General features: G+C 42.4%; 1 protein-coding gene across 4 annotated transcripts in view; it reads right to left on the bottom strand.

Annotated features, from left to right (window-relative positions):
- The window catches only part of DYNC1I1 (dynein, cytoplasmic 1, intermediate chain 1), a 245,306-nt gene that overhangs the window by 23,003 nt on the left and 203,968 nt on the right, over positions 1–18,335 (bottom strand). The window lies entirely within an intron of this gene.

The following is an 18,335-nucleotide window of genomic DNA, read 5'->3' as shown; positions in this document are numbered from 1 at the left end:
GGGATGGAGAGGGGGCAATGGGAACACATATTTTAAAAGTATTTGTAGTTCTTCTGGGAAGTGAAACATCTCGCGGTTCTAAGACCTTAGTCTCTCTGCCTAGGGCCAATCAGTGCACCCAAGCCAGGTGAACTGGTGTGGCTCAATTCACTACCCTGAATCTTCAAAGATGAACCACATTTTCTAAATCCCCCAGTATTTATTTCCAAAGAGCCCTGAATTTGGTGTTTTCTTGGGCAAATGCATTTGTACACCCCCCACTGCATACAAATGCTTGCACTCTCCAGAGGGATACAATAAATTAAAATGGCACTCTTGATTTCCAGTGAATATTGTCACATCAAAATAGCACAGAAGTCAGAGGCAAGTTTGAAAGTACACCAGAAATAAAACGTAATTGGACTTCATGAATTATTCATTCCATCTGGCTTGTCTTATTCTAATTTCTGCATAATGGCTTTACTAATCCCTGATCAATTAATGTAAAATGAAATTTAAATGATAATGAAAGCCCTAGAGATAAAAAGAAATTAAGTATTCTTATATCCTCTGACAGAAATCTAAACAATGGAAGTTTTCCCCCACCCCAAGTCTTCTTTATCCAGTCAGCTGTCTATACTCTTGGGTTCCCCTGAATGCCTGTACAGGCCAGAGTAAAAAGACCAAATCAAATTTAATAACATGCAATATGAACAATCTGCATAGAATGTTCAAAGAATGTATCTGTAGGGAATCAACTTGGACTAGGACTATTATTTCTAACTGGCAAAGTGTACTGATAGTGAATGTGAAATGCACAAAATGCATGCACTGAAATGGAAGTGAACAACATTAGTGAGAAGACAGTAACAGGTCCATAATCTAAACCTAAGGCAACATTTGTTAAGGCACTAACTATAAGTGGTTTCTTTCCTTGAATTAAATTACTTTGGCATTGCTTAGAAGTGAACACAACTGTAGTACTATTAAAGCAGTACTGAAGATTTTAGATGTCCTATTGTGTGTGTGTGTGTGTGTGTGCGTGTGTTGGTAATGTATGTGTAAGAAATGTCTTATTTCTAATTCAAAACATATCTAATGGGGGAGTAAGTTGAAAAAATATATATACATGACATTGAGATCTCAAGAAGAATGAAAAGGACATTAGCTTTAGAGTTTTGTATCTTAACTTGCTGTAACTCTTTTATGCCAAATTTTTTATTGTATGCATGTCTGCACATTGATTTGGAGCTGAAATTGCCTTTGTTATTTATGTAGCTTCTTTCTTCCTTTCACTGTTTGGACTAGGTGATTCAAACTACTTTCTTTAGAAAAACTGTATATCCAAGGATGCACTATAGAATGATTGTATCATTTTTCCTTATTAATACAGAAAAAAAGGCAGTGTGGAGTAGCTAGGTTTTCACCGACTACTTGTGAATATTAAGTTCTCACTCTCGTAGAAATTATTCCTGCCCAAATTGTTGATTTTATAGCAAGACAGTCAAGATTTGTTAAAGAACATGAGTAGCACGTTTTTATTAAAGTTAAAGGGTAGAGAAGACTACACATGCCTAAAAGAGTTGATTCTCAGTATCTTCTCTCAATAACCCCGCTGGTAGTATAATTGATGATATAGAGGCCTAGATATAGATATACACATGCAGATATACAATAAGTACCGAACACATCTACGGTCCTTGTTTTGGTCAGAAGACCATTTCATCTCTAGTACTGTTTTCTTTTTCCTTTTACTGGCTTCTTCTCTGAGAAACTTAGTTGAGATTATCATCTATCCTGGAGACTTCACTTTTTAAACATCTGGAAATAACTGTTATTATTCATGTTACCAAAACCCAATCTTCTCATGTTTAATAGCATTACCTTGAAATGCTATTATTATTCTCTAGCTTTTTTCCCCCAACTTCCTTACCGCCCCCCTCGCTCCCAAGACTGAACCTTCCATTTAAAAGTCACTGTGCAAGTAATTCTAGGCCACAGTATGTGCATGTTTGGGGAAAGGAAGAAGAGGTTATATTTTCAAAAGCTTTGTTTTAACCTTCACAAACTGGGAAAGTCTTGGTCAGGATCATATTCGTTATGAGCGTACCATCGACTGACACCTACCATCCATTGCTTTCCAAATGTAGTGTGGCATATGCTATAGGCATAGGCAAATGCCACTCTTACAAAATAGTAAGCAGTGCTATTCTGAATATTATTTGTACTTCTTTCAATAAAGGAATTTTTTATTCTATTTTATTTGGGGCCCAAAGAATAATCTGAAAACCCAATTAAAAATTTGTCTCAAATGCTTGATATAAAACATTTTAGAGGAAACACATATATCATGAAATATTAACATTTTCATAAAATATATCAAAAGCATCAGGGCTGAAATATTCTGGTTTCGAATTCTGAGACGGGCATGTCAGGATCCACAAAGTCAGCATAACTTGCTATTTGCATCCTCACTGACTTGAGAATGCCACAAGTTTTGAAAAGGTGGAGAATGCGGGGGAAAATGTGACCCATGATTTTGAGGAGGATCCTGTAATGTCATTTGTGTATATTAAAGCCACAGAAGCCTGGCGATTTTAAATATTTACTCTGCAAATACTTAAGGTCATTTAGTAAACTAAATATTATCCCATAGCATGTTACTGTAGAAAGGGTTTTGCAAAACAATCAAATTTCACTGGTGAAAAAAACCCCCCTTGTGTTTCTTGTTCTAATGCCATGTTTAGTATCACTGAGCTGTTAAAGAAGAAAGAAAAGGAGAACAGCACTGTTACGCAACCCACTCCACGTGTGACACACGCCAGTGAAACAGAGCCGCGACACCGTAGTTTTAGACAAGTTTTCAGGACCGGGCCGAAAATGCTCAACTACCTAGACACAGCCCCGCTTGATTTTAATGCCCCAACTCTCACACAGAATGGAGCAGCAGCACCCAGTAACTTCCCAGACGGACACGAAGGGCAGGGAAGGGTAAATTGTCAGCTGTTTGTTGTGTGCCCGACTCTATACACACATTGTCTAATTTAATCCGCATAAAATCTCTGTAAGGTAGATGGTATTTACAGAAAAGAAAATTATAGTTCAGGAAAGTTAGTAACTTTCCCAAGGCCACGGAGGTTGTGAGTGGTGGAGCTGGGTTTGACGCACTGGTTTTTCTTGCTGTTCAGCACACCCTCTCTTTGCTGGAACCATGGGGTCCTGTACAAAACACGGCAACGGTCTTCAATCTTCACCAAAAAAAACACACAGACCCGTTCCCTTTCCTCTTTGCTATCCTTGTCAGCACAAGCAATATGTACTGAACACACATGATGTAACTTGTAGAAAGAGTTAAAAAAACAAAAAAAGATCACAATCAGAAGGTTTATTTCATTTCCTAAATCAGTTATTAATAATCCTGAAGATATTACCCATAGAATTCCAGGCACTGTTAGCACCTTGTGACAGCAATAGGTATCTTTTTCTCCTGAAAACTAGGAAACAGGATGGAAATGGCCCTTTAGCTAGCTGAGATTATGAGTAGACCACACATTAGAATAGAATGAAATGATGCTAGAAGGCAAAGATTTGGGTTCCAATTCGCTAAATGTCTATGACTTTGGGTGAGGAACTACAATGAAATTATCTGGTAGACGGGGATAACATAGGGCAGCATGGAGCAGGAAAGGCAAGAGGAGAAGGTGGGGAAATTACAGACCTTGGGGCATTGAACTTATCCTTGGATCTTAGTGTTTTCACCTGTGAGAGGGGAGGCTGGGCCTCCAGGGCTCCTATTGGCTTTGTGTTTCCATGTGCCGTGGGGACAGAATGGAATTTAGTACGTGAAAGCTTTCCACAGAGCTACTCCCAGCTATGTACTATAGTAAAAGCCATCTCCCTGGATGTTCTGTGGAATTCCTATCACCGAGACTTCTTCCCTTAGTATTTCATCAAAATATAAATATAAAATGTACCAGGGTGGTTTTTAGTAAATTTTTTAAATTATGAAAGCAATAGGCCTCCTAGTTGACTACCCGTGAAATAATAAATAATATTAAATTTACAGAAGACAGGCAGGTCGTGAATTCTGTCCCAAAATGAAACTTTACCACATCCATCAACATTTTGCAATAAAGACTTAGCTCTCGATTTGGGCCTTGATTTTATAAGTATCCTTCTGACAATGAAGAGGGCTGCCTGTTTTCCCAATCAGCTAACTATAGAATGATTTCATGAGGGATGAGTTTCTGTTCCTGATGTCAGAAATGTACCAAAGTCACATCTAGAAACGATGCTTGTTTTCTTTCCCTCTGTATGTTGTGCTTTCCTTTTATCAGGTACCTCTCAGCACCCCAACAGGCTTCAGTATTGTGAAGGATGGTGAAGAGAAAGAGTTGTGTTAAAATGCCTAACGCCTTTAAAGATTGTGGTTCCTGAGGTTGTATTTGCCTCTAAATGAGTAGCTTTCAAAGCTGACTTAGTAGAAACATTTACACGATCCTTGAACATTTCTTTTGGAGTGGAGGGGAGGTGGGGCAAAGGGTAATACATGGGTAAGTGGGGTGCGGGCTCAGAACTAATGGAATTTCTGTATTTTCATTCTGAAATAAAAGGAAAACCAATTAGAATCTTACCTAGAAGACTGTATCCTGTTGGGAAAAAATGATGACCAAAATACTACACAATGAGTAATAAGATAATGTCCTTCAAAAATTATCATGTGGGTTCCTGTGAAGTAATTAAAATACATGGCCAGCCAGTTCTTCCAGGAAACATGAAAATGTGAGACCACAATATCACTTTTAAAAAACCACCAACGGACCCCAAAACTTCAGGCTCACACAAAATGGATGCCTCTCCCATAAAAAGAAAAGTGCTTAAAGAAACAAACAGACCAAACTCACAAACCAAACCAAACCAAACCAAAACACCACTTCTCTTGGCCCCAAAGAGGTGTTGCAAATTGGGTACAATCGCTGGAAAACATTATTTGCAACTTAATTGGGGATCCTTTTAAAAAGCACAAAGCACTCTGTTTCATCTTAATTTCTGTGGCTACTATTAGAACAATACTCGTGATGCCCAAATTATGGTATCTTTATCTGTTTCTATCATGGTCAGAAATTCAAAATTAGGCATAGACCCTTTGGATGAACAGAATATGTATGTGGGTCTGTTTGTGTGCATGAACCAAGAATATATCAGGATTTTACCTGGAATTAGTTAATTTAAAATAATTAGAAAGAAGGTTACAACAACCCAGGAATTGAACATTTGCCTCTCTAGAAACGTGGAAGTTTTGCAAAGTAAGACCCGAAGCCACATGAAAGGTGCTCTTTGTTGCACGACCTTCCTCTACCGCTTATTTGCATGGGAGAATCCTCCTAATCCAGGAGGCGCCACCAATAAAGAAGATAATTATCCATATAAAAGAATGTATACATATTCACAGGTTTTGACTGGTATTTGAGTGTTTAAAGCTATGGAAAAAACTACAAGCTTTGCCTAATTCATAAAAGGAGTATTTCCCGACACTGGCATGATTTTTATGAATATCAGCTCCACCTAAGGGTTCTTCTCGATAAGGAGCATTTTAGTAGCACAGCTCTGTACAAACCCACTGTGACACACTGAGCGAGCAGGCTGCTCTCCTGAGGTGCCGTTTGCTCCCTTGGTATGTTCTGCCTTCTGGTTTAGTTGAGTCAAGGCTGGGCAGAGAGGGTCATTAGTACAACTGGGTGGATATTCATTCTCTCTCTCTCTCTCTCTCTCTCAAAGACCATGTGGCTGTAGCAGGCAAGCAGCAAGTTCAAAAGAGCCCCTCTTCCGTGGCCGCTCCCCAGTTCCTTCGACTATGGCTGAGTGGTTTCATGTCCAACATGATATTAGTTAGAGAAGAAGCATTCGATATCTAGATTGCAGTCAGGCTGGACATCGGTATTAAGGATTAGGAGGTGTTGAGGGATGATAATGGGCCAGAACTAGAAGCAGCAAAAAATGTGGCTGTATTCGTGCTGTGAAGACTTGAAGGTTAGAAGGATGAGCAGGGAAAGTGGTATTTGCAGGTTCAAGCAGTTCAGCTTATTTATTTGTTACTTATTTGATGTCCAACTATGCAACTGCACTTTATTAGTGGGTAGGTTAAATGGCACAGCATTTTCAGGCTGGTCCTTAAACTGTCAATCACTAGCATCTGGCTTACCAACATATATGTAACCTTTTTAAAATATTTTTATAATTTCAAATTATCCTAGGTACCTGGATTACACCTTGACTCACACTTATGTTTAAGTTGCCAGGTTATCACCTGCCAGTTCCCAGAGCGAATCTGACATGGTGGTTTCACTACAGTTGTAAGTACAACATTTACACAGATACCATTTCTTTTCAAGAAGTTATATGCCCTAACACCCAGATTTTTCTCACACAGGTTTCACATCTAATGGTAAAATTATTGAAATAATTAAATTTTCAGTTCTACTTCTTGCATCCACAATTGATTTTATATAAGAAGGGTACATTCTCAAAGGGTCAAAGCAGTTTTTTGTGCATCTACACTCCTATATTTCCTGATGTTCAATGCAACATGTCTCACATTAGATGTAAAATCAGTGTAGCTGATACTTGCATTTATTTCATGGTGGAGAGAGGGGCAGGAGACTCTCACATAGCACCAAGTCAAACAGTCTGTTCGAATGTAGAACATATTTGCTATGCCTCCTGCTTTACAACAGGTTTGCTTACTACCTTATTCTGTTTCAACTAAACCAAACGGAAATTCATTTCTATTCAAAAAGCAAGTTAACCATGAGGTGAGGTGATTCAGGACATTGGAAATGGCCATGGGAAAATAACCGAGTACAATTACAAACCTCAGGCAATGTACAAGGTTAAAAAGTCACATGAGGCTGGCCAAGAGGGACCCACATTGGTTTGGTTCAACAACAGTTACTCTGGGGGATAAAGATGAGTTTTATTTCATCTCCCACCATCAGACATAAAATGCAGGTTAGGTCAGGAGGTGGGGGGTGGACGTCTTTTTGAATCTCATAATTATGTAGATAGCTGGGTCTGCTATTTGTTATTCTCGTTCTTTCTTTAAACATTACTGCTGGAAGGAGAAGGCCGGGGAAGGCAACTCATGTAGCATATTACTGAAATAAAAAGGCAATCATTTCCGCTCTGGTTAAAAGAGCAAAGGAAAGGATTCACCAAGCCCTTACTTCTTGCACAGTGCTAAAGCCCAGTCAACTGGGTGAGTTTCAAGTCTCAAAAGTGTTTTTTCTTATATGGATTATTCACACATGCCTGTATAAATATTTAACAGCTACAGGTAGGTGTTGGCGGTGAATGTTTGGGGAGGCTGGGGTTGGGGTGGGGGGTGAAAGGACAGGAAGTATGAACACAGGCTAAGTCTGGCTGTGACTTGATGATTACATTCTTGTGGTTTCTTTCAAAGTTATTCTCCCTGGGTGAGCTTAAAAGAGAAACCCCTTTCTCCTCCCTCCCGCCTCTCCCCCAAAAAAGTTAGACAGAAAAGAATTTGATGACTGGCACGGGTAGTTTTATTTAAAGTCAATTTTAATATTTGCTACTCTGCGTTGGAACAGGAGAAAAAGGGGAGCAAAAAAGAGGATAAGGAAAGAAAAGAAAGTCAGTCAGACACCACCTGAATGTGGTGTTTATCAGAAAGGCAGCCAGCGGGGCTTGGGGTTGTGGGGAAAAGTGCACTGCTATCGGGTAAGTGCTACTGGCAGTAAACTACTGATTTTGTTAATCTTCTCACCTGTTATACTCTGCGTTGGAACAGGAGAAAAAGGGGAGCAAAAAAGAGGATAAGGAAAGAAAAGAAAGTCAGTCAGACACCACCTGAATGTGGTGTTTATCAGAAAGGCAGCCAGCGGGGCTTGGGGTTGTGGGGAAAAGTGCACTGCTATCGGGTAAGTGCTACTGGCCGTAAACTACTCATTTTGTTAATCTTCTCACCTGTTTTAAGTACTACATTTAGCTACTGTAATAGCTAAAACAATAACTTTTGATTTTTATTGTTGTCCTGACATTTTAAACATTTAACAAAATGCAGCAGAAATACATGTGGTTAGGCCCCTTTTTAGAATTATTTTTAGGAGATATTTCCATCTCGGTTTGAAATAACCTAACCTGCTTCAACAAAGTAGCTATTTAATTTAGGGTATCCCAAAATAGTAATCTATCAACAATGATTTATTAAGGACCTACCGTCTGCTTTCTATTTTAGGCTTTCAATAGAAATCCAAGATCTGGCTGGTCTGAGGGACTCACAATCCAGGTAGGAAAATAAAAATTATGAAATAATAAGAGAAGAATGTTGTTTACTTGGGCGTCTATTTCTCACTTTGTTCCAAAAGGGATTTATGGTGCAAAATGAAGGATAAACACACAGCAGTGGCAGATGGGACAGATAGCTATTACCAGGATCCCGAGCTAAGCTGATTATTACAATCTGGTACCGAAGGCTCTAACGTTCCTGATAACTAAGGGGAAAGGGAAAACACAAACTACCCCAAGGTGGTAAGTAGATTTCACCATCTGAAGGAATAAAGAATATAAATTCCTCCTCAAAGACACATTGTTGGGGAAAATTCAAGGAGGAATTTACCATGTCTGCAAATCCCTGAAAAAGAGACAGGTTTTCTGTCTTGTTTATACCAAAGAAAGAGAACAAGTATGCAGCCAGGTGCTAAATTCTGTGGTACAGATGTTAGGTGCCAGAGGAATTCGGAGATTTGGAGGGGTGGCCTGTTGGTGGTTACCATGGTCTGATGTGGTCAAGGGAGGTATTATCTAGAACAGGTGATGGGAACCGCGTTGAAAGACACATAGGCTTTGATAGACGGTAAGGAAGTCAGTCAAGGAGAGGAAAGCAAAACATGCAAGGACCTGGCTGCGTAAATTGGCATGGAATTCCCAGGGAGCTGGAAAGGTGAGCAGTGGGGACAGCCATGAGGACTCTGAAAATTTGTCCTGAGGAAGGAAATAATTTTGGTTTGAGAAAGGCAGGGATGAGAACATGCTATGAACGGCCTTGAGTACAGAGTTAAGGTTTCTTGAAGCCATAGCTATTCATCGATTACATATGTATTGATATAGGGCATCGTGCTGTGCACTAAATGGATTCAGAGATGTCTAACATTTGTGTGACCATTTTTCAGCTTTTCTAGTGTGGACGACTGAGTGATGAATGCCCAGAATCAAACAGAAGAAGCAGCAGGGTTGGGAGGAAGATCTGGTTTGTCATTTAAACATGTACATGGGAGTCTCTGGAGACCACACTCAGGTTAAGAGGGCCATGGAAATGTAGGTCTGGAATAAAAGAGAGGTTTAAAGTACATTCTAAAGAAGGGCTGAGGGAGAGGAGAGCGTGAGGAGGAAGGAGAAAAAGACCTGGGCCAAGAGAGAGAAGGAGTAAGAACCAATGCAGAATTCAAGGTGAACCAAGAGACCATAACCCGTGCTGCATGAATGGGTGGTGGACAGTATAATGAGGACTAAAAAGAAGCCAGTGCATTTAGCCATCAGGGTTCACAGATGGCCTTGGAGAGACAAGTGAAATTGGTGGAGGGTGGTTGGGAAATGTGGCAGTGGTCAGTGTGCATGCATGTTGGCTCTTCAAGTGGTTTGGCAAGCTAATCCAAATTTTAGGACATGTCTGTGACACTTTAAGCCATCCCATCCAACCACCACCCCCCAATCTCTAAGGGAATCCTAATATCACTGGTGTTTGCGTCCAGCACTACCTTCTTTTTTTTCTTAAGAAACCCACTTGCCATTTTGATGTAACTGTCCTGACTTTTGGACTATTTCTTATGTGAATTTATATCTCAAACATGCAGCATCGAGCCTCGCCAGTAGGAAGCAAACAAGATGTACTGAAAGCGGGTGATGAAGCAGGTAGCATCTGGGTCCAGTCCCATTTTTGCCTGACACCTGTAAGCAGAGCCCAGAACTTTCTTGTAATTCTGTGGGATTGTGATTCTTTCATAGTCTTCCCAGGGCTGAACCTCTGCTTTCCCTGGTGGATTTCTGATTCAACACTTCCCTTGGTCTACCTTTTGTTCTTCTAGCATGCTACTTGGTTCAGAATTTTCCCCCTCATTCTGCTATCTTAAATCTAATCTCTGATGAAGGTCATAATTGCTGCCCAGTCACAGCAAAAATCTGAGCAGCCCTAGCCTGTTTGGCTCAGTGGATAGAGTGTTGGCCCACAGACTGAAGGGCTATGGGTTCAAATCCGGTCAAGGGCACATGCCTCAGTTGTAGGATCAAACCCTTTAGCCAATCAATGTATCTCTCTCACTTTGATGTTTTCCCCTTCTCTTCCAACTCTCTCTAAAAAAAATCAAGCCCTAACTGGATTGGCTTAGTTGATAGAGCATCGGCCTGTGGACTGAAAGGTCCAGGGTTTGATTCCAGGCAAGGGCGCATGCCCAGGTTTTGGGCTCGATCCCTAGTGTGGGGCATGCAGGAGGCAGCCAGTCAATGATTCTCTCTCATTATTGATGTTTCTCTCTCCCCCTCTCCCTTCCTCTCTGAAATCAATAAAAATACTTTTTTTGGGGATCAATGGAAAAATATCCTTAGGTGAGGATTAACAACAACAAAAAATCTGAGCGAATTTGTACACCATGGGCAAGGAACCAGGAACGGGGGACTATTCTGGAGGAGGAAAGTGATATGAAAAAATAGTCTATAGTGACATGATGGTAGGATATCTAAACAAGGATTTCCTATATACTACAGAATACGGTGTTGGGAATTAGATGTTTGACAAATGTTATCTCATTAAAAACAAACAGAACTTATCCTTGGACCTAAAGCACCCATATGTACCTGAAATTTTTTGTGATACATAAATTTCAATCAGGGTATGTGTGTGTGTATGTGTGTGTGTGTGCGTGTGTGTGTGTGTGTGTGTGTGTGTGAGAGAGAGAGAGAGAGAGAGAGAGAGAGAGAGAGAGAGAGAGAGAGAGAGAGAGAGAGAGAGAGAGAGAGAGAGAGAGAGAGAGAGAGAGAGAGAGAGAGAGAGAGAGAGAGAGAGAGAGAGAGAGAGAGAGAGAGAGAGAGAGAGAGAGAGAGAGAGAGAGAGAGAGAGAGAGAGAGAGAGATTTTTCCATGGAATATTCTTAAATGTTTATTTATTTGGAAAAGAGCAGCGATGCCTGGAAAAGGGAGAATGGTGCATTGACTATAAGCAAGCCTCAATCCAAGTCAGCACCACACAGCAACTAGACATCGTGAGCCAGTGTGCAAGTGTACTCCGAACATGTAATAATGAAGAAACGGGTCTTTGGATTCAGCATCAGCGAAGTCACTTCACGTTAACCACATCGCATCAACTGCTCCTACCACTTTCCCTCACCATCCGCGGGTCCTTCAGGGTTCCCCTGCGCTTGGGAGTCAGCTTTGGAGGGATGAGAGGCCTTCAGGCATTGGGAGTGGGGTGCGGGGGTGTGTGCATGAAAGAACCTCATGGGAAGCTCATTATCGTTAACTTTTTGTATCCATAGCCAAGGGTCAACTGTGATAATAAAACATCCTTAGCTCTGTTGTGAGCTGAATCATGTCAGCCTCACAATTCATATGTTGAAGTTCTAGCTCCTAGGCCCTCAGAATGTGACTGTATAAGAAGCTAGGGTCCTTAAAGAGGCAATTAAGATGAAATAAGGTCATATAAATGAGCCCTAATCAATCTGACTGGTGTCCTTATAAGAAGTATTGGTTAGGACACAGACATGTGCTGAGGGAAGATTCTTTGAAGACACAGGGAGAAGGCAGCTATCTGCAAGCTAGGGAGGGAGGCCTCAGAAGAAACCACCCCTGCCAATATTTTAATCTTGGACGTCCAGCCTCCAGAACGGTAAGGAAATAAATTTCTGTTGTTTAAACCACCCAGTCTGTGGTCCTCTGAGCTGGCAGCCAAGCAGACTAACACAGCTCTCAAACGAGAAGAGGGGAGCTCTCTTTTCTTGGCCTCTAACGCACACCCACATGGGCACATTTACCCTGCAATTCTGCATTTCCAGGACTGCCCCAGGAGTGCAAGGCAGAATGCTGGTTCTGAGCAGCCACGTCTCTCCTTCCCGAGCCATCCCTTGTCCCTTTATAACCACCGGCGGCAGCTCCACCTGGTGCTCTCCTGTGCCTTCCACTGAAAGGGGCTGCAGTGACTACAGAAGAGCGCCCCTTTCTGGAGCCCGCAGAGCCTCTTTTTAATTTTCCACTTAGGCCTGGCCAGCGTGGCTCAGTCACTGAGTGTTGACCTATGAACCAGGAGGTCACAGTTCGATTCCGGGTCAGGGCACATGCCTGGGTTGTAGGCTTGATCCCCAGTGGGGTTCATGCAGAAGGTAGCCAATCAATGATCCTCTTTCATCAACAGCCAATCAGAGATGTTTCTATCTCTCTCTCCCTCTCCCTTCCTCTCTGAAATAAAAAATAAATAAATGTCCCCACTTAGCTTTAAATCCTATCTATAGTTCTGCAATTTGCTGAGATGACTGGGGCAGGTGAGGCTGGAGAATGGAAATCTATGTGGACTTCAGTGTGATCACAGTACAAACGGATCAAACCATTCCAGGGATCCAACTACACTTGAGCCAGAAATTACAGTTCTGTTCAATTCAGTCACTTTTGCCTGAAGACAGAGCTATTTTCCCCTGAGAAGTCTTCTATGCTGGAGATTTGGAGTTTATGTTGGTTGAATTTTGTCACCCTCTGCAGGCTCAGCCTTGCCTTCCCATTCCTTGAGAAAAGGCAGTCAGAGGGTGAGACGGGGGGTGGGCTGAAAGGGCAGGAAGAGGCCAGGCAAGCAGGTAAAGCGGATGCAGCATGACAAGGGTCTTGAAGCCGAACCCTCTCGTCAGGGGCTGGGACTGACCTTTCAACTCCCCAGGCAGGCCCCTGCCAAGCTCTCCGTATCAGCCTCCTTAAAGGCTAATTACTGCTGAATGGGTTCCTGAGGTTGGAAAATTTTCAAAGAATTTTTGAATAGATTTCTACAGTTCTTTTCTCCTAACAATAGGATCCATCAAACAGCCAGGAGAAGGCTCTATTTAAAGGCACCACCGGGAGAGCGGGAGACTGTGTTTGATTGCCAAAGTGACTAATTTATTTTTACACAGTATTAATGATGCCACAATAACCAATATCTATAGCCTGGTTTTGACAGTTTATCACAAGGGTTCCCATTGTTTAAAAAAGAAGAAAAAGGAGGGGGGAAAAGAAAGTACGAAAGAAACAGAGCATTTTATTTTGCTACATTTCCATTTGTTAACAAAACTCCCCATAAGCAAAACCAGAGGTCATTAGCAAACAAGCAAAACATGCCTGTCTCCAGAAGAATACAATTCCCTTCATCATGTAAAATACAGCGCCGCCGAAAACCCAAATCATGACAAATCCTTAACATGAAAAATTCAGTGCAGGCTCGAAACCACCTGACTTCACTTTGGGTTTGTGCTCCTTAAAATTACCTAGAAAACACCATAATCTTTTCTTCGTGCGGCTGGACGCGGGCCAGGGCCCTGGCTCCAGAGGCAAAGGGCAAACTAAAAATCATGTCTGAACAGACAGCTCCACCCTCTCTCCCCAGTCCCCTTGGCCTCGTGACAGAAAGTGAGGTCTGAAGCACATTCATCTTGAGTGTTGGCCAAAACTCAAGACTCTTACAGGACAAACAAAATGAAATCCAAAATGTTATCACTCCCGCCTGAAGAAGTCAAATGGGCTTCAAGGACCGCCCTGCATACGGTGAGGAAGTCCGCCTTTGCAGTGTAATAGAGAAGCAACAGAATTGGATTAAAATGTAACTTTTTGCTTAGGAGAAAGATCCTTAGCTGAGAGTTTAAATTTCAAAGTTATTTTTTATAATCATTTGGGTGTGTGTTTGTGTGTGTGTGCGTGCACATGCACACAAGAGAGACAGAGACAGAGAGAGGTCTGGAAGGAGGGAAGGAGAGAAGGAGGAAGGGAGGGAGGGAGGGAGGGAGGGAGGGAGAAGGGGAGACTTCTATATGGAACCAAATACTGAGAGTGAAAGACAAAGCACAGAGAGGATGGGAGGGTACAGGGACTCCACTGTGGGTGCCTGCTTGCCTGGCATGGATGCCCCAAAACTGTGGGTAAACTTCTCAATGCCCTTCACTCTCCTTTACCCGAAGTGTCAGTTCTTAAAGACTCACTCTCCCCAACGCCCACCCACTCTGACACCCTCATGCTCGCTCACGCTTTGCATGGGTGAGAGCCAGGAGAGGCTGTCAAGTAATTTTTACCTCCTGCCGAGCTAGTGACAGGCTCAGTACAAATAGCTACATTGAGAAAGTACCTCCACGCCGCAGATCCCAGGGCCCACGCTGCAACAAGACAGTCTGGGTCTGTGAATACCACCGCGATCCCACTGGGGCAGGTCAGTGCTGAAATGGCAAGACCAGGCGTTGCAGAAGTGGTTCCCCCCATCCCCTAATCAGAACCCTCTGCTCCAGCCAGTGGGCTGCGTTCACAATCCCCTCTGCACACTGGATCCCTCCGGTCCTCCAGCTCTGCTTCCACCTTGGAGAATGCACTGCTCTCTCTCCTCTCCAAACACTCCAGTCCTATGACCTGATCAAGACTTACTCAACCCCTACGCCCTCTCCACCACCTCCATGCACAGGGATGTCTCCTCCCCCAGGACCCAGCCATTGCTTTCTGACTTTTTAGGTGCACTGGGCCTGTCTTGGAACCTTTCTTATGCATTTATATTTAAACTAGAGGCCCGATGCACGAAATTCGTGCAAGAGTAGGCCGTTGCAGCCCTGGCTACCTCAGCCCTCACAACCCTGGCTTTGTCCAAAAGGTCGTCTGAACAGTTGTTCCACTGTTCAGCTGGTGGGTCGATTTGCATATTACGCTTTTATTATTATAGATATACTCGCCTGGTCAGTGTTGCTCAGTGGTTGAGCATTGACCTATGAACCAGGAGGTGACAGTTCAATTCCTGGTCAGGGCACATGCCTGGGTTGTGGGTTCGATCCCCAGTGTGGTGCCTTCAGGAGGCAGCCAATCAATGATTCTCTCTCACTGATGTTTCTATTTCTAACTCCCTCTCCAATCCTCTCTGAAGTCAATAAAAATATATTTTAAAATATACATACCCTTACTGCATTCCTGAAGTTTAGTTTTCCATGTAGAGCAAGAGTGTGCGTGTGTGTGTGGAGGCGGGGGGGGGGGGCATATTGTAAAAGTTATATTTTAGAGCAGTTTTAGGTTCACAGCAAAATTGAGTGGAAAGAACAGAGAGTTCCCATTTACTCCCTGCCCCACATACTCACCGCCTTTCCCATCATCCACATTTCCCACAGAGGGGCCCATCTGGTACACTCAATGTACCTATGGCGACACATCATCACTATCACTCAAAGTGTGTCATTTACCCCGGGTTCACTCATGGTGCTCATTCTGTGAGTTGGGGCAAACGTACAATGACAACTCTCCACCTCTGTAGCAGGTACAACATAGTTTCACTGCCCTGATCCTCTGTTAGAGCCAGGCTTTCAAACAATCCTGGAGGGCCGTGGATTTAATTCTTGGGGGTAGGTGCCACTGAAGGAGTTCTCCAGAAGTAGTATTTTATAGTTCCCTTTAGGTGAGAGTAAAAAAACTATGTAAAGATGCCCTGGGTCCTCTCGATGCCGCTGATTTAGATCTGTATGTCGGGGTCTAGGTCTGCAAGAGCGTTTTCGGTACAGTCAGGGCAGACTAGGGAAAAACAGAACACCTAGGACCATGCCTAGGAACTGGCCTGTGTGTGCCAGGCGAGGGTCATTACACAGCGTCACCAGGGGAGTCAGCCCGACAGGCACACTGGGAACACCACTCGTTTCAGAGAAACATCATCATCACGTTAACGCGGTTCATTTAAATGGCATATGAGGGGGTGTAAATTCAATTTGGAATTTTGGGGGAGCTGTAAAATTATTTAAAAGTTATAGACTATAGCTCATATACCTATTTAAAAACATCAGTGGCTTCACATTATCTTTTAGGACCGAATCCTTTTCAACCTCATCTCCTGCTGGTCTACTTTCCCCCAAAACATGAGACCTTGGTCGTGTTCCTCACCCAAGCCAAACTCGTGCCTGCTTCACAGACATTCACATGTGTTCCCTCCGCCTACAATATCCTTCTTTCCCTCAACTCCAGAGCTAATTTCTTGCCATTATTCATGTCTACCCAGTTTGTCCCCTTCTAAGAGAGGGTGCCCTAGTCACCCACTAAAATTCCCCCCAGTGTCCTCTCACTCTCTATCCTGAACCCTGCTTCATTTCCTTCCTAACACCTATCACTATGTGACATTTTTAAAGTACAGTTGGTCCTCAGCATTTGTGGATTCCATGTTTTCACATTCACCTACTCTCTTGATTAGTGAGTAATCCCCAAACAGTATTTCGAAGTCACTCACAGACAAGTGCAGAGTGGAGAAAATCGGAGTCCCCTGACATGCACGTGCCAGCTGAGGTTGAACGAGAAGATGCTCTGCTGGCTGTTGCAGCTCTCACACTGTAAACAAATATCACTTTTGTGACCTATAGAGTGCCACGTGGTTTCCATTTTTGTGGGTTCTCCTGCTGCTGATGTCTCTGTTTAAGGTGGCCCCTGAGCCTGGCAGGTGTGGCGAAGTTGGTTGAGCATCGTGCTGTGTACCAAGGGGTTGCCAGTTCGATTCCAGTCAGAGCACATGCCCGGGTTGCGGGCTTGATCCCCAGTAGGGGATGTGTAGGAGGCACCTGATAGATGTTTCTATCTCTCCCTCTCCCTTCCTCTCTCTCTAAAATCAATAAAAACCTATTTGAAATAAAATGGCCCCACAAGCATACTGCTGAGTGCAGGCTAGTGTTCCTACTGCAAGAAGACTGCAATGTGCCTTCCAGAGAAAATAGGTATGTTATTAAGCTACCTTCAGGCACGAGCCATTAGTTACAATTCAGTGTTAATGGATCAACTATACATATTAAGTAAGGTGTCTTTAAACAGAAACACACATAAAACAAGATCATGTATTAAGTGTTTGATGAAAATGTGGTGACCAGAGGCCCTCAGGAACTTAATCCTATGTTTCCCCTAGAAGCAATGGTTTGGTGTTGGCCAGTTCACTGTGAATAATGACAGTCAATTATATTTGGGAGCTTTTCCTCCCCCTTTTTTTCCCTTCCCAACCGGAATGGACATGCCTGTGAAGTCAGGGACTTTGTCTATCTTCGTTCTCTTATATTCCCAGTGCAGGGACCATAGTAAGCCCTCGATAGTTAGGCATTAAATGAATAAGTATAAGGAGTGTTACCTTGTTCTCTGGCTATATGTATTTACATTACATTAGAATGAAGAAAGCAAGACAGTGAGGTTGACAAGGACATTTTTCCTTGAAAGAAAGTCCATTTTTTACTTAAGTTTGAGTAGAGAGATGTATACTATGCAACCATTCGAGCAGGGACTGTGTCTCATTTCAAGGCCTTGGCATGAGGTTGAAAGCACATTAACCTCTTCTTAAGTATTGGCTTAATGAATACAAAATTGATCAAATGTGGTAGTATTTTGATTAGAAGAATAAAGAACGCGATACTTGCCTTTACTTACCAGTAGAATGTTAAATAAATTTATACTGCTATCAAGAGAATGAGAAGACAAACCACATACTGGGAGAAAATATTTGCAAAAGATGCATTTGATAAAGGACCTTTAAAACTCAACAATAAGAAAGCAAACAACTTGATTAAAAAATGGGCCAAAGACTTTACTAGACACCTCACCAAAGAAGATACAGAAATGGCAAGTAAGCATATGAAAAGATGCTCCAGATCATATGTCATAACGGAGATGCACATTAAAACAAGATACTACTACACACCCTGTAGAATGGCCAAAATCCAGAACACTGGCAACACCAAATACTCTCTGTCTATGTGGAATAACAGGGACACTCATTCATTGCTGGTGGGCATGCAAAATGGTGCAGCCACGTTGGAAAACAGTTTGACATGCTTGAAAACTAAACATACATTTTCCATGTGACCCAGCAATTCCACTCCTGGGTAAATACCCGAGAATTGGAAATATATGTCCATGTAAAAAGTTGGATGCAAATGTTCATGGCAACATTATCTCTAATTGCCTTAAAGTGGGAACAACTCACATGTGCATCAACTGATGCATAAATAAATATAAATGGTCTGTCCATACGATGGATTGGCATAAGGATAGACAAAGGGATCAATGGGTCAGCAAGGAAAATCTATAAAGTAAGTCACATATTTACTTTTTGACAAAGAAACCAAAGCAATTTA

Source organism: Myotis davidii, unplaced genomic scaffold, assembly GCF_000327345.1.
Source record: "Myotis davidii unplaced genomic scaffold, ASM32734v1 scaffold187, whole genome shotgun sequence".
In the NCBI taxonomy this organism is placed as follows: domain Eukaryota; kingdom Metazoa; phylum Chordata; class Mammalia; order Chiroptera; family Vespertilionidae; genus Myotis; species Myotis davidii.
Note: the sequence above shows the minus strand (reverse complement) of the source record. Positions and strands in the feature narration are given on the sequence as shown.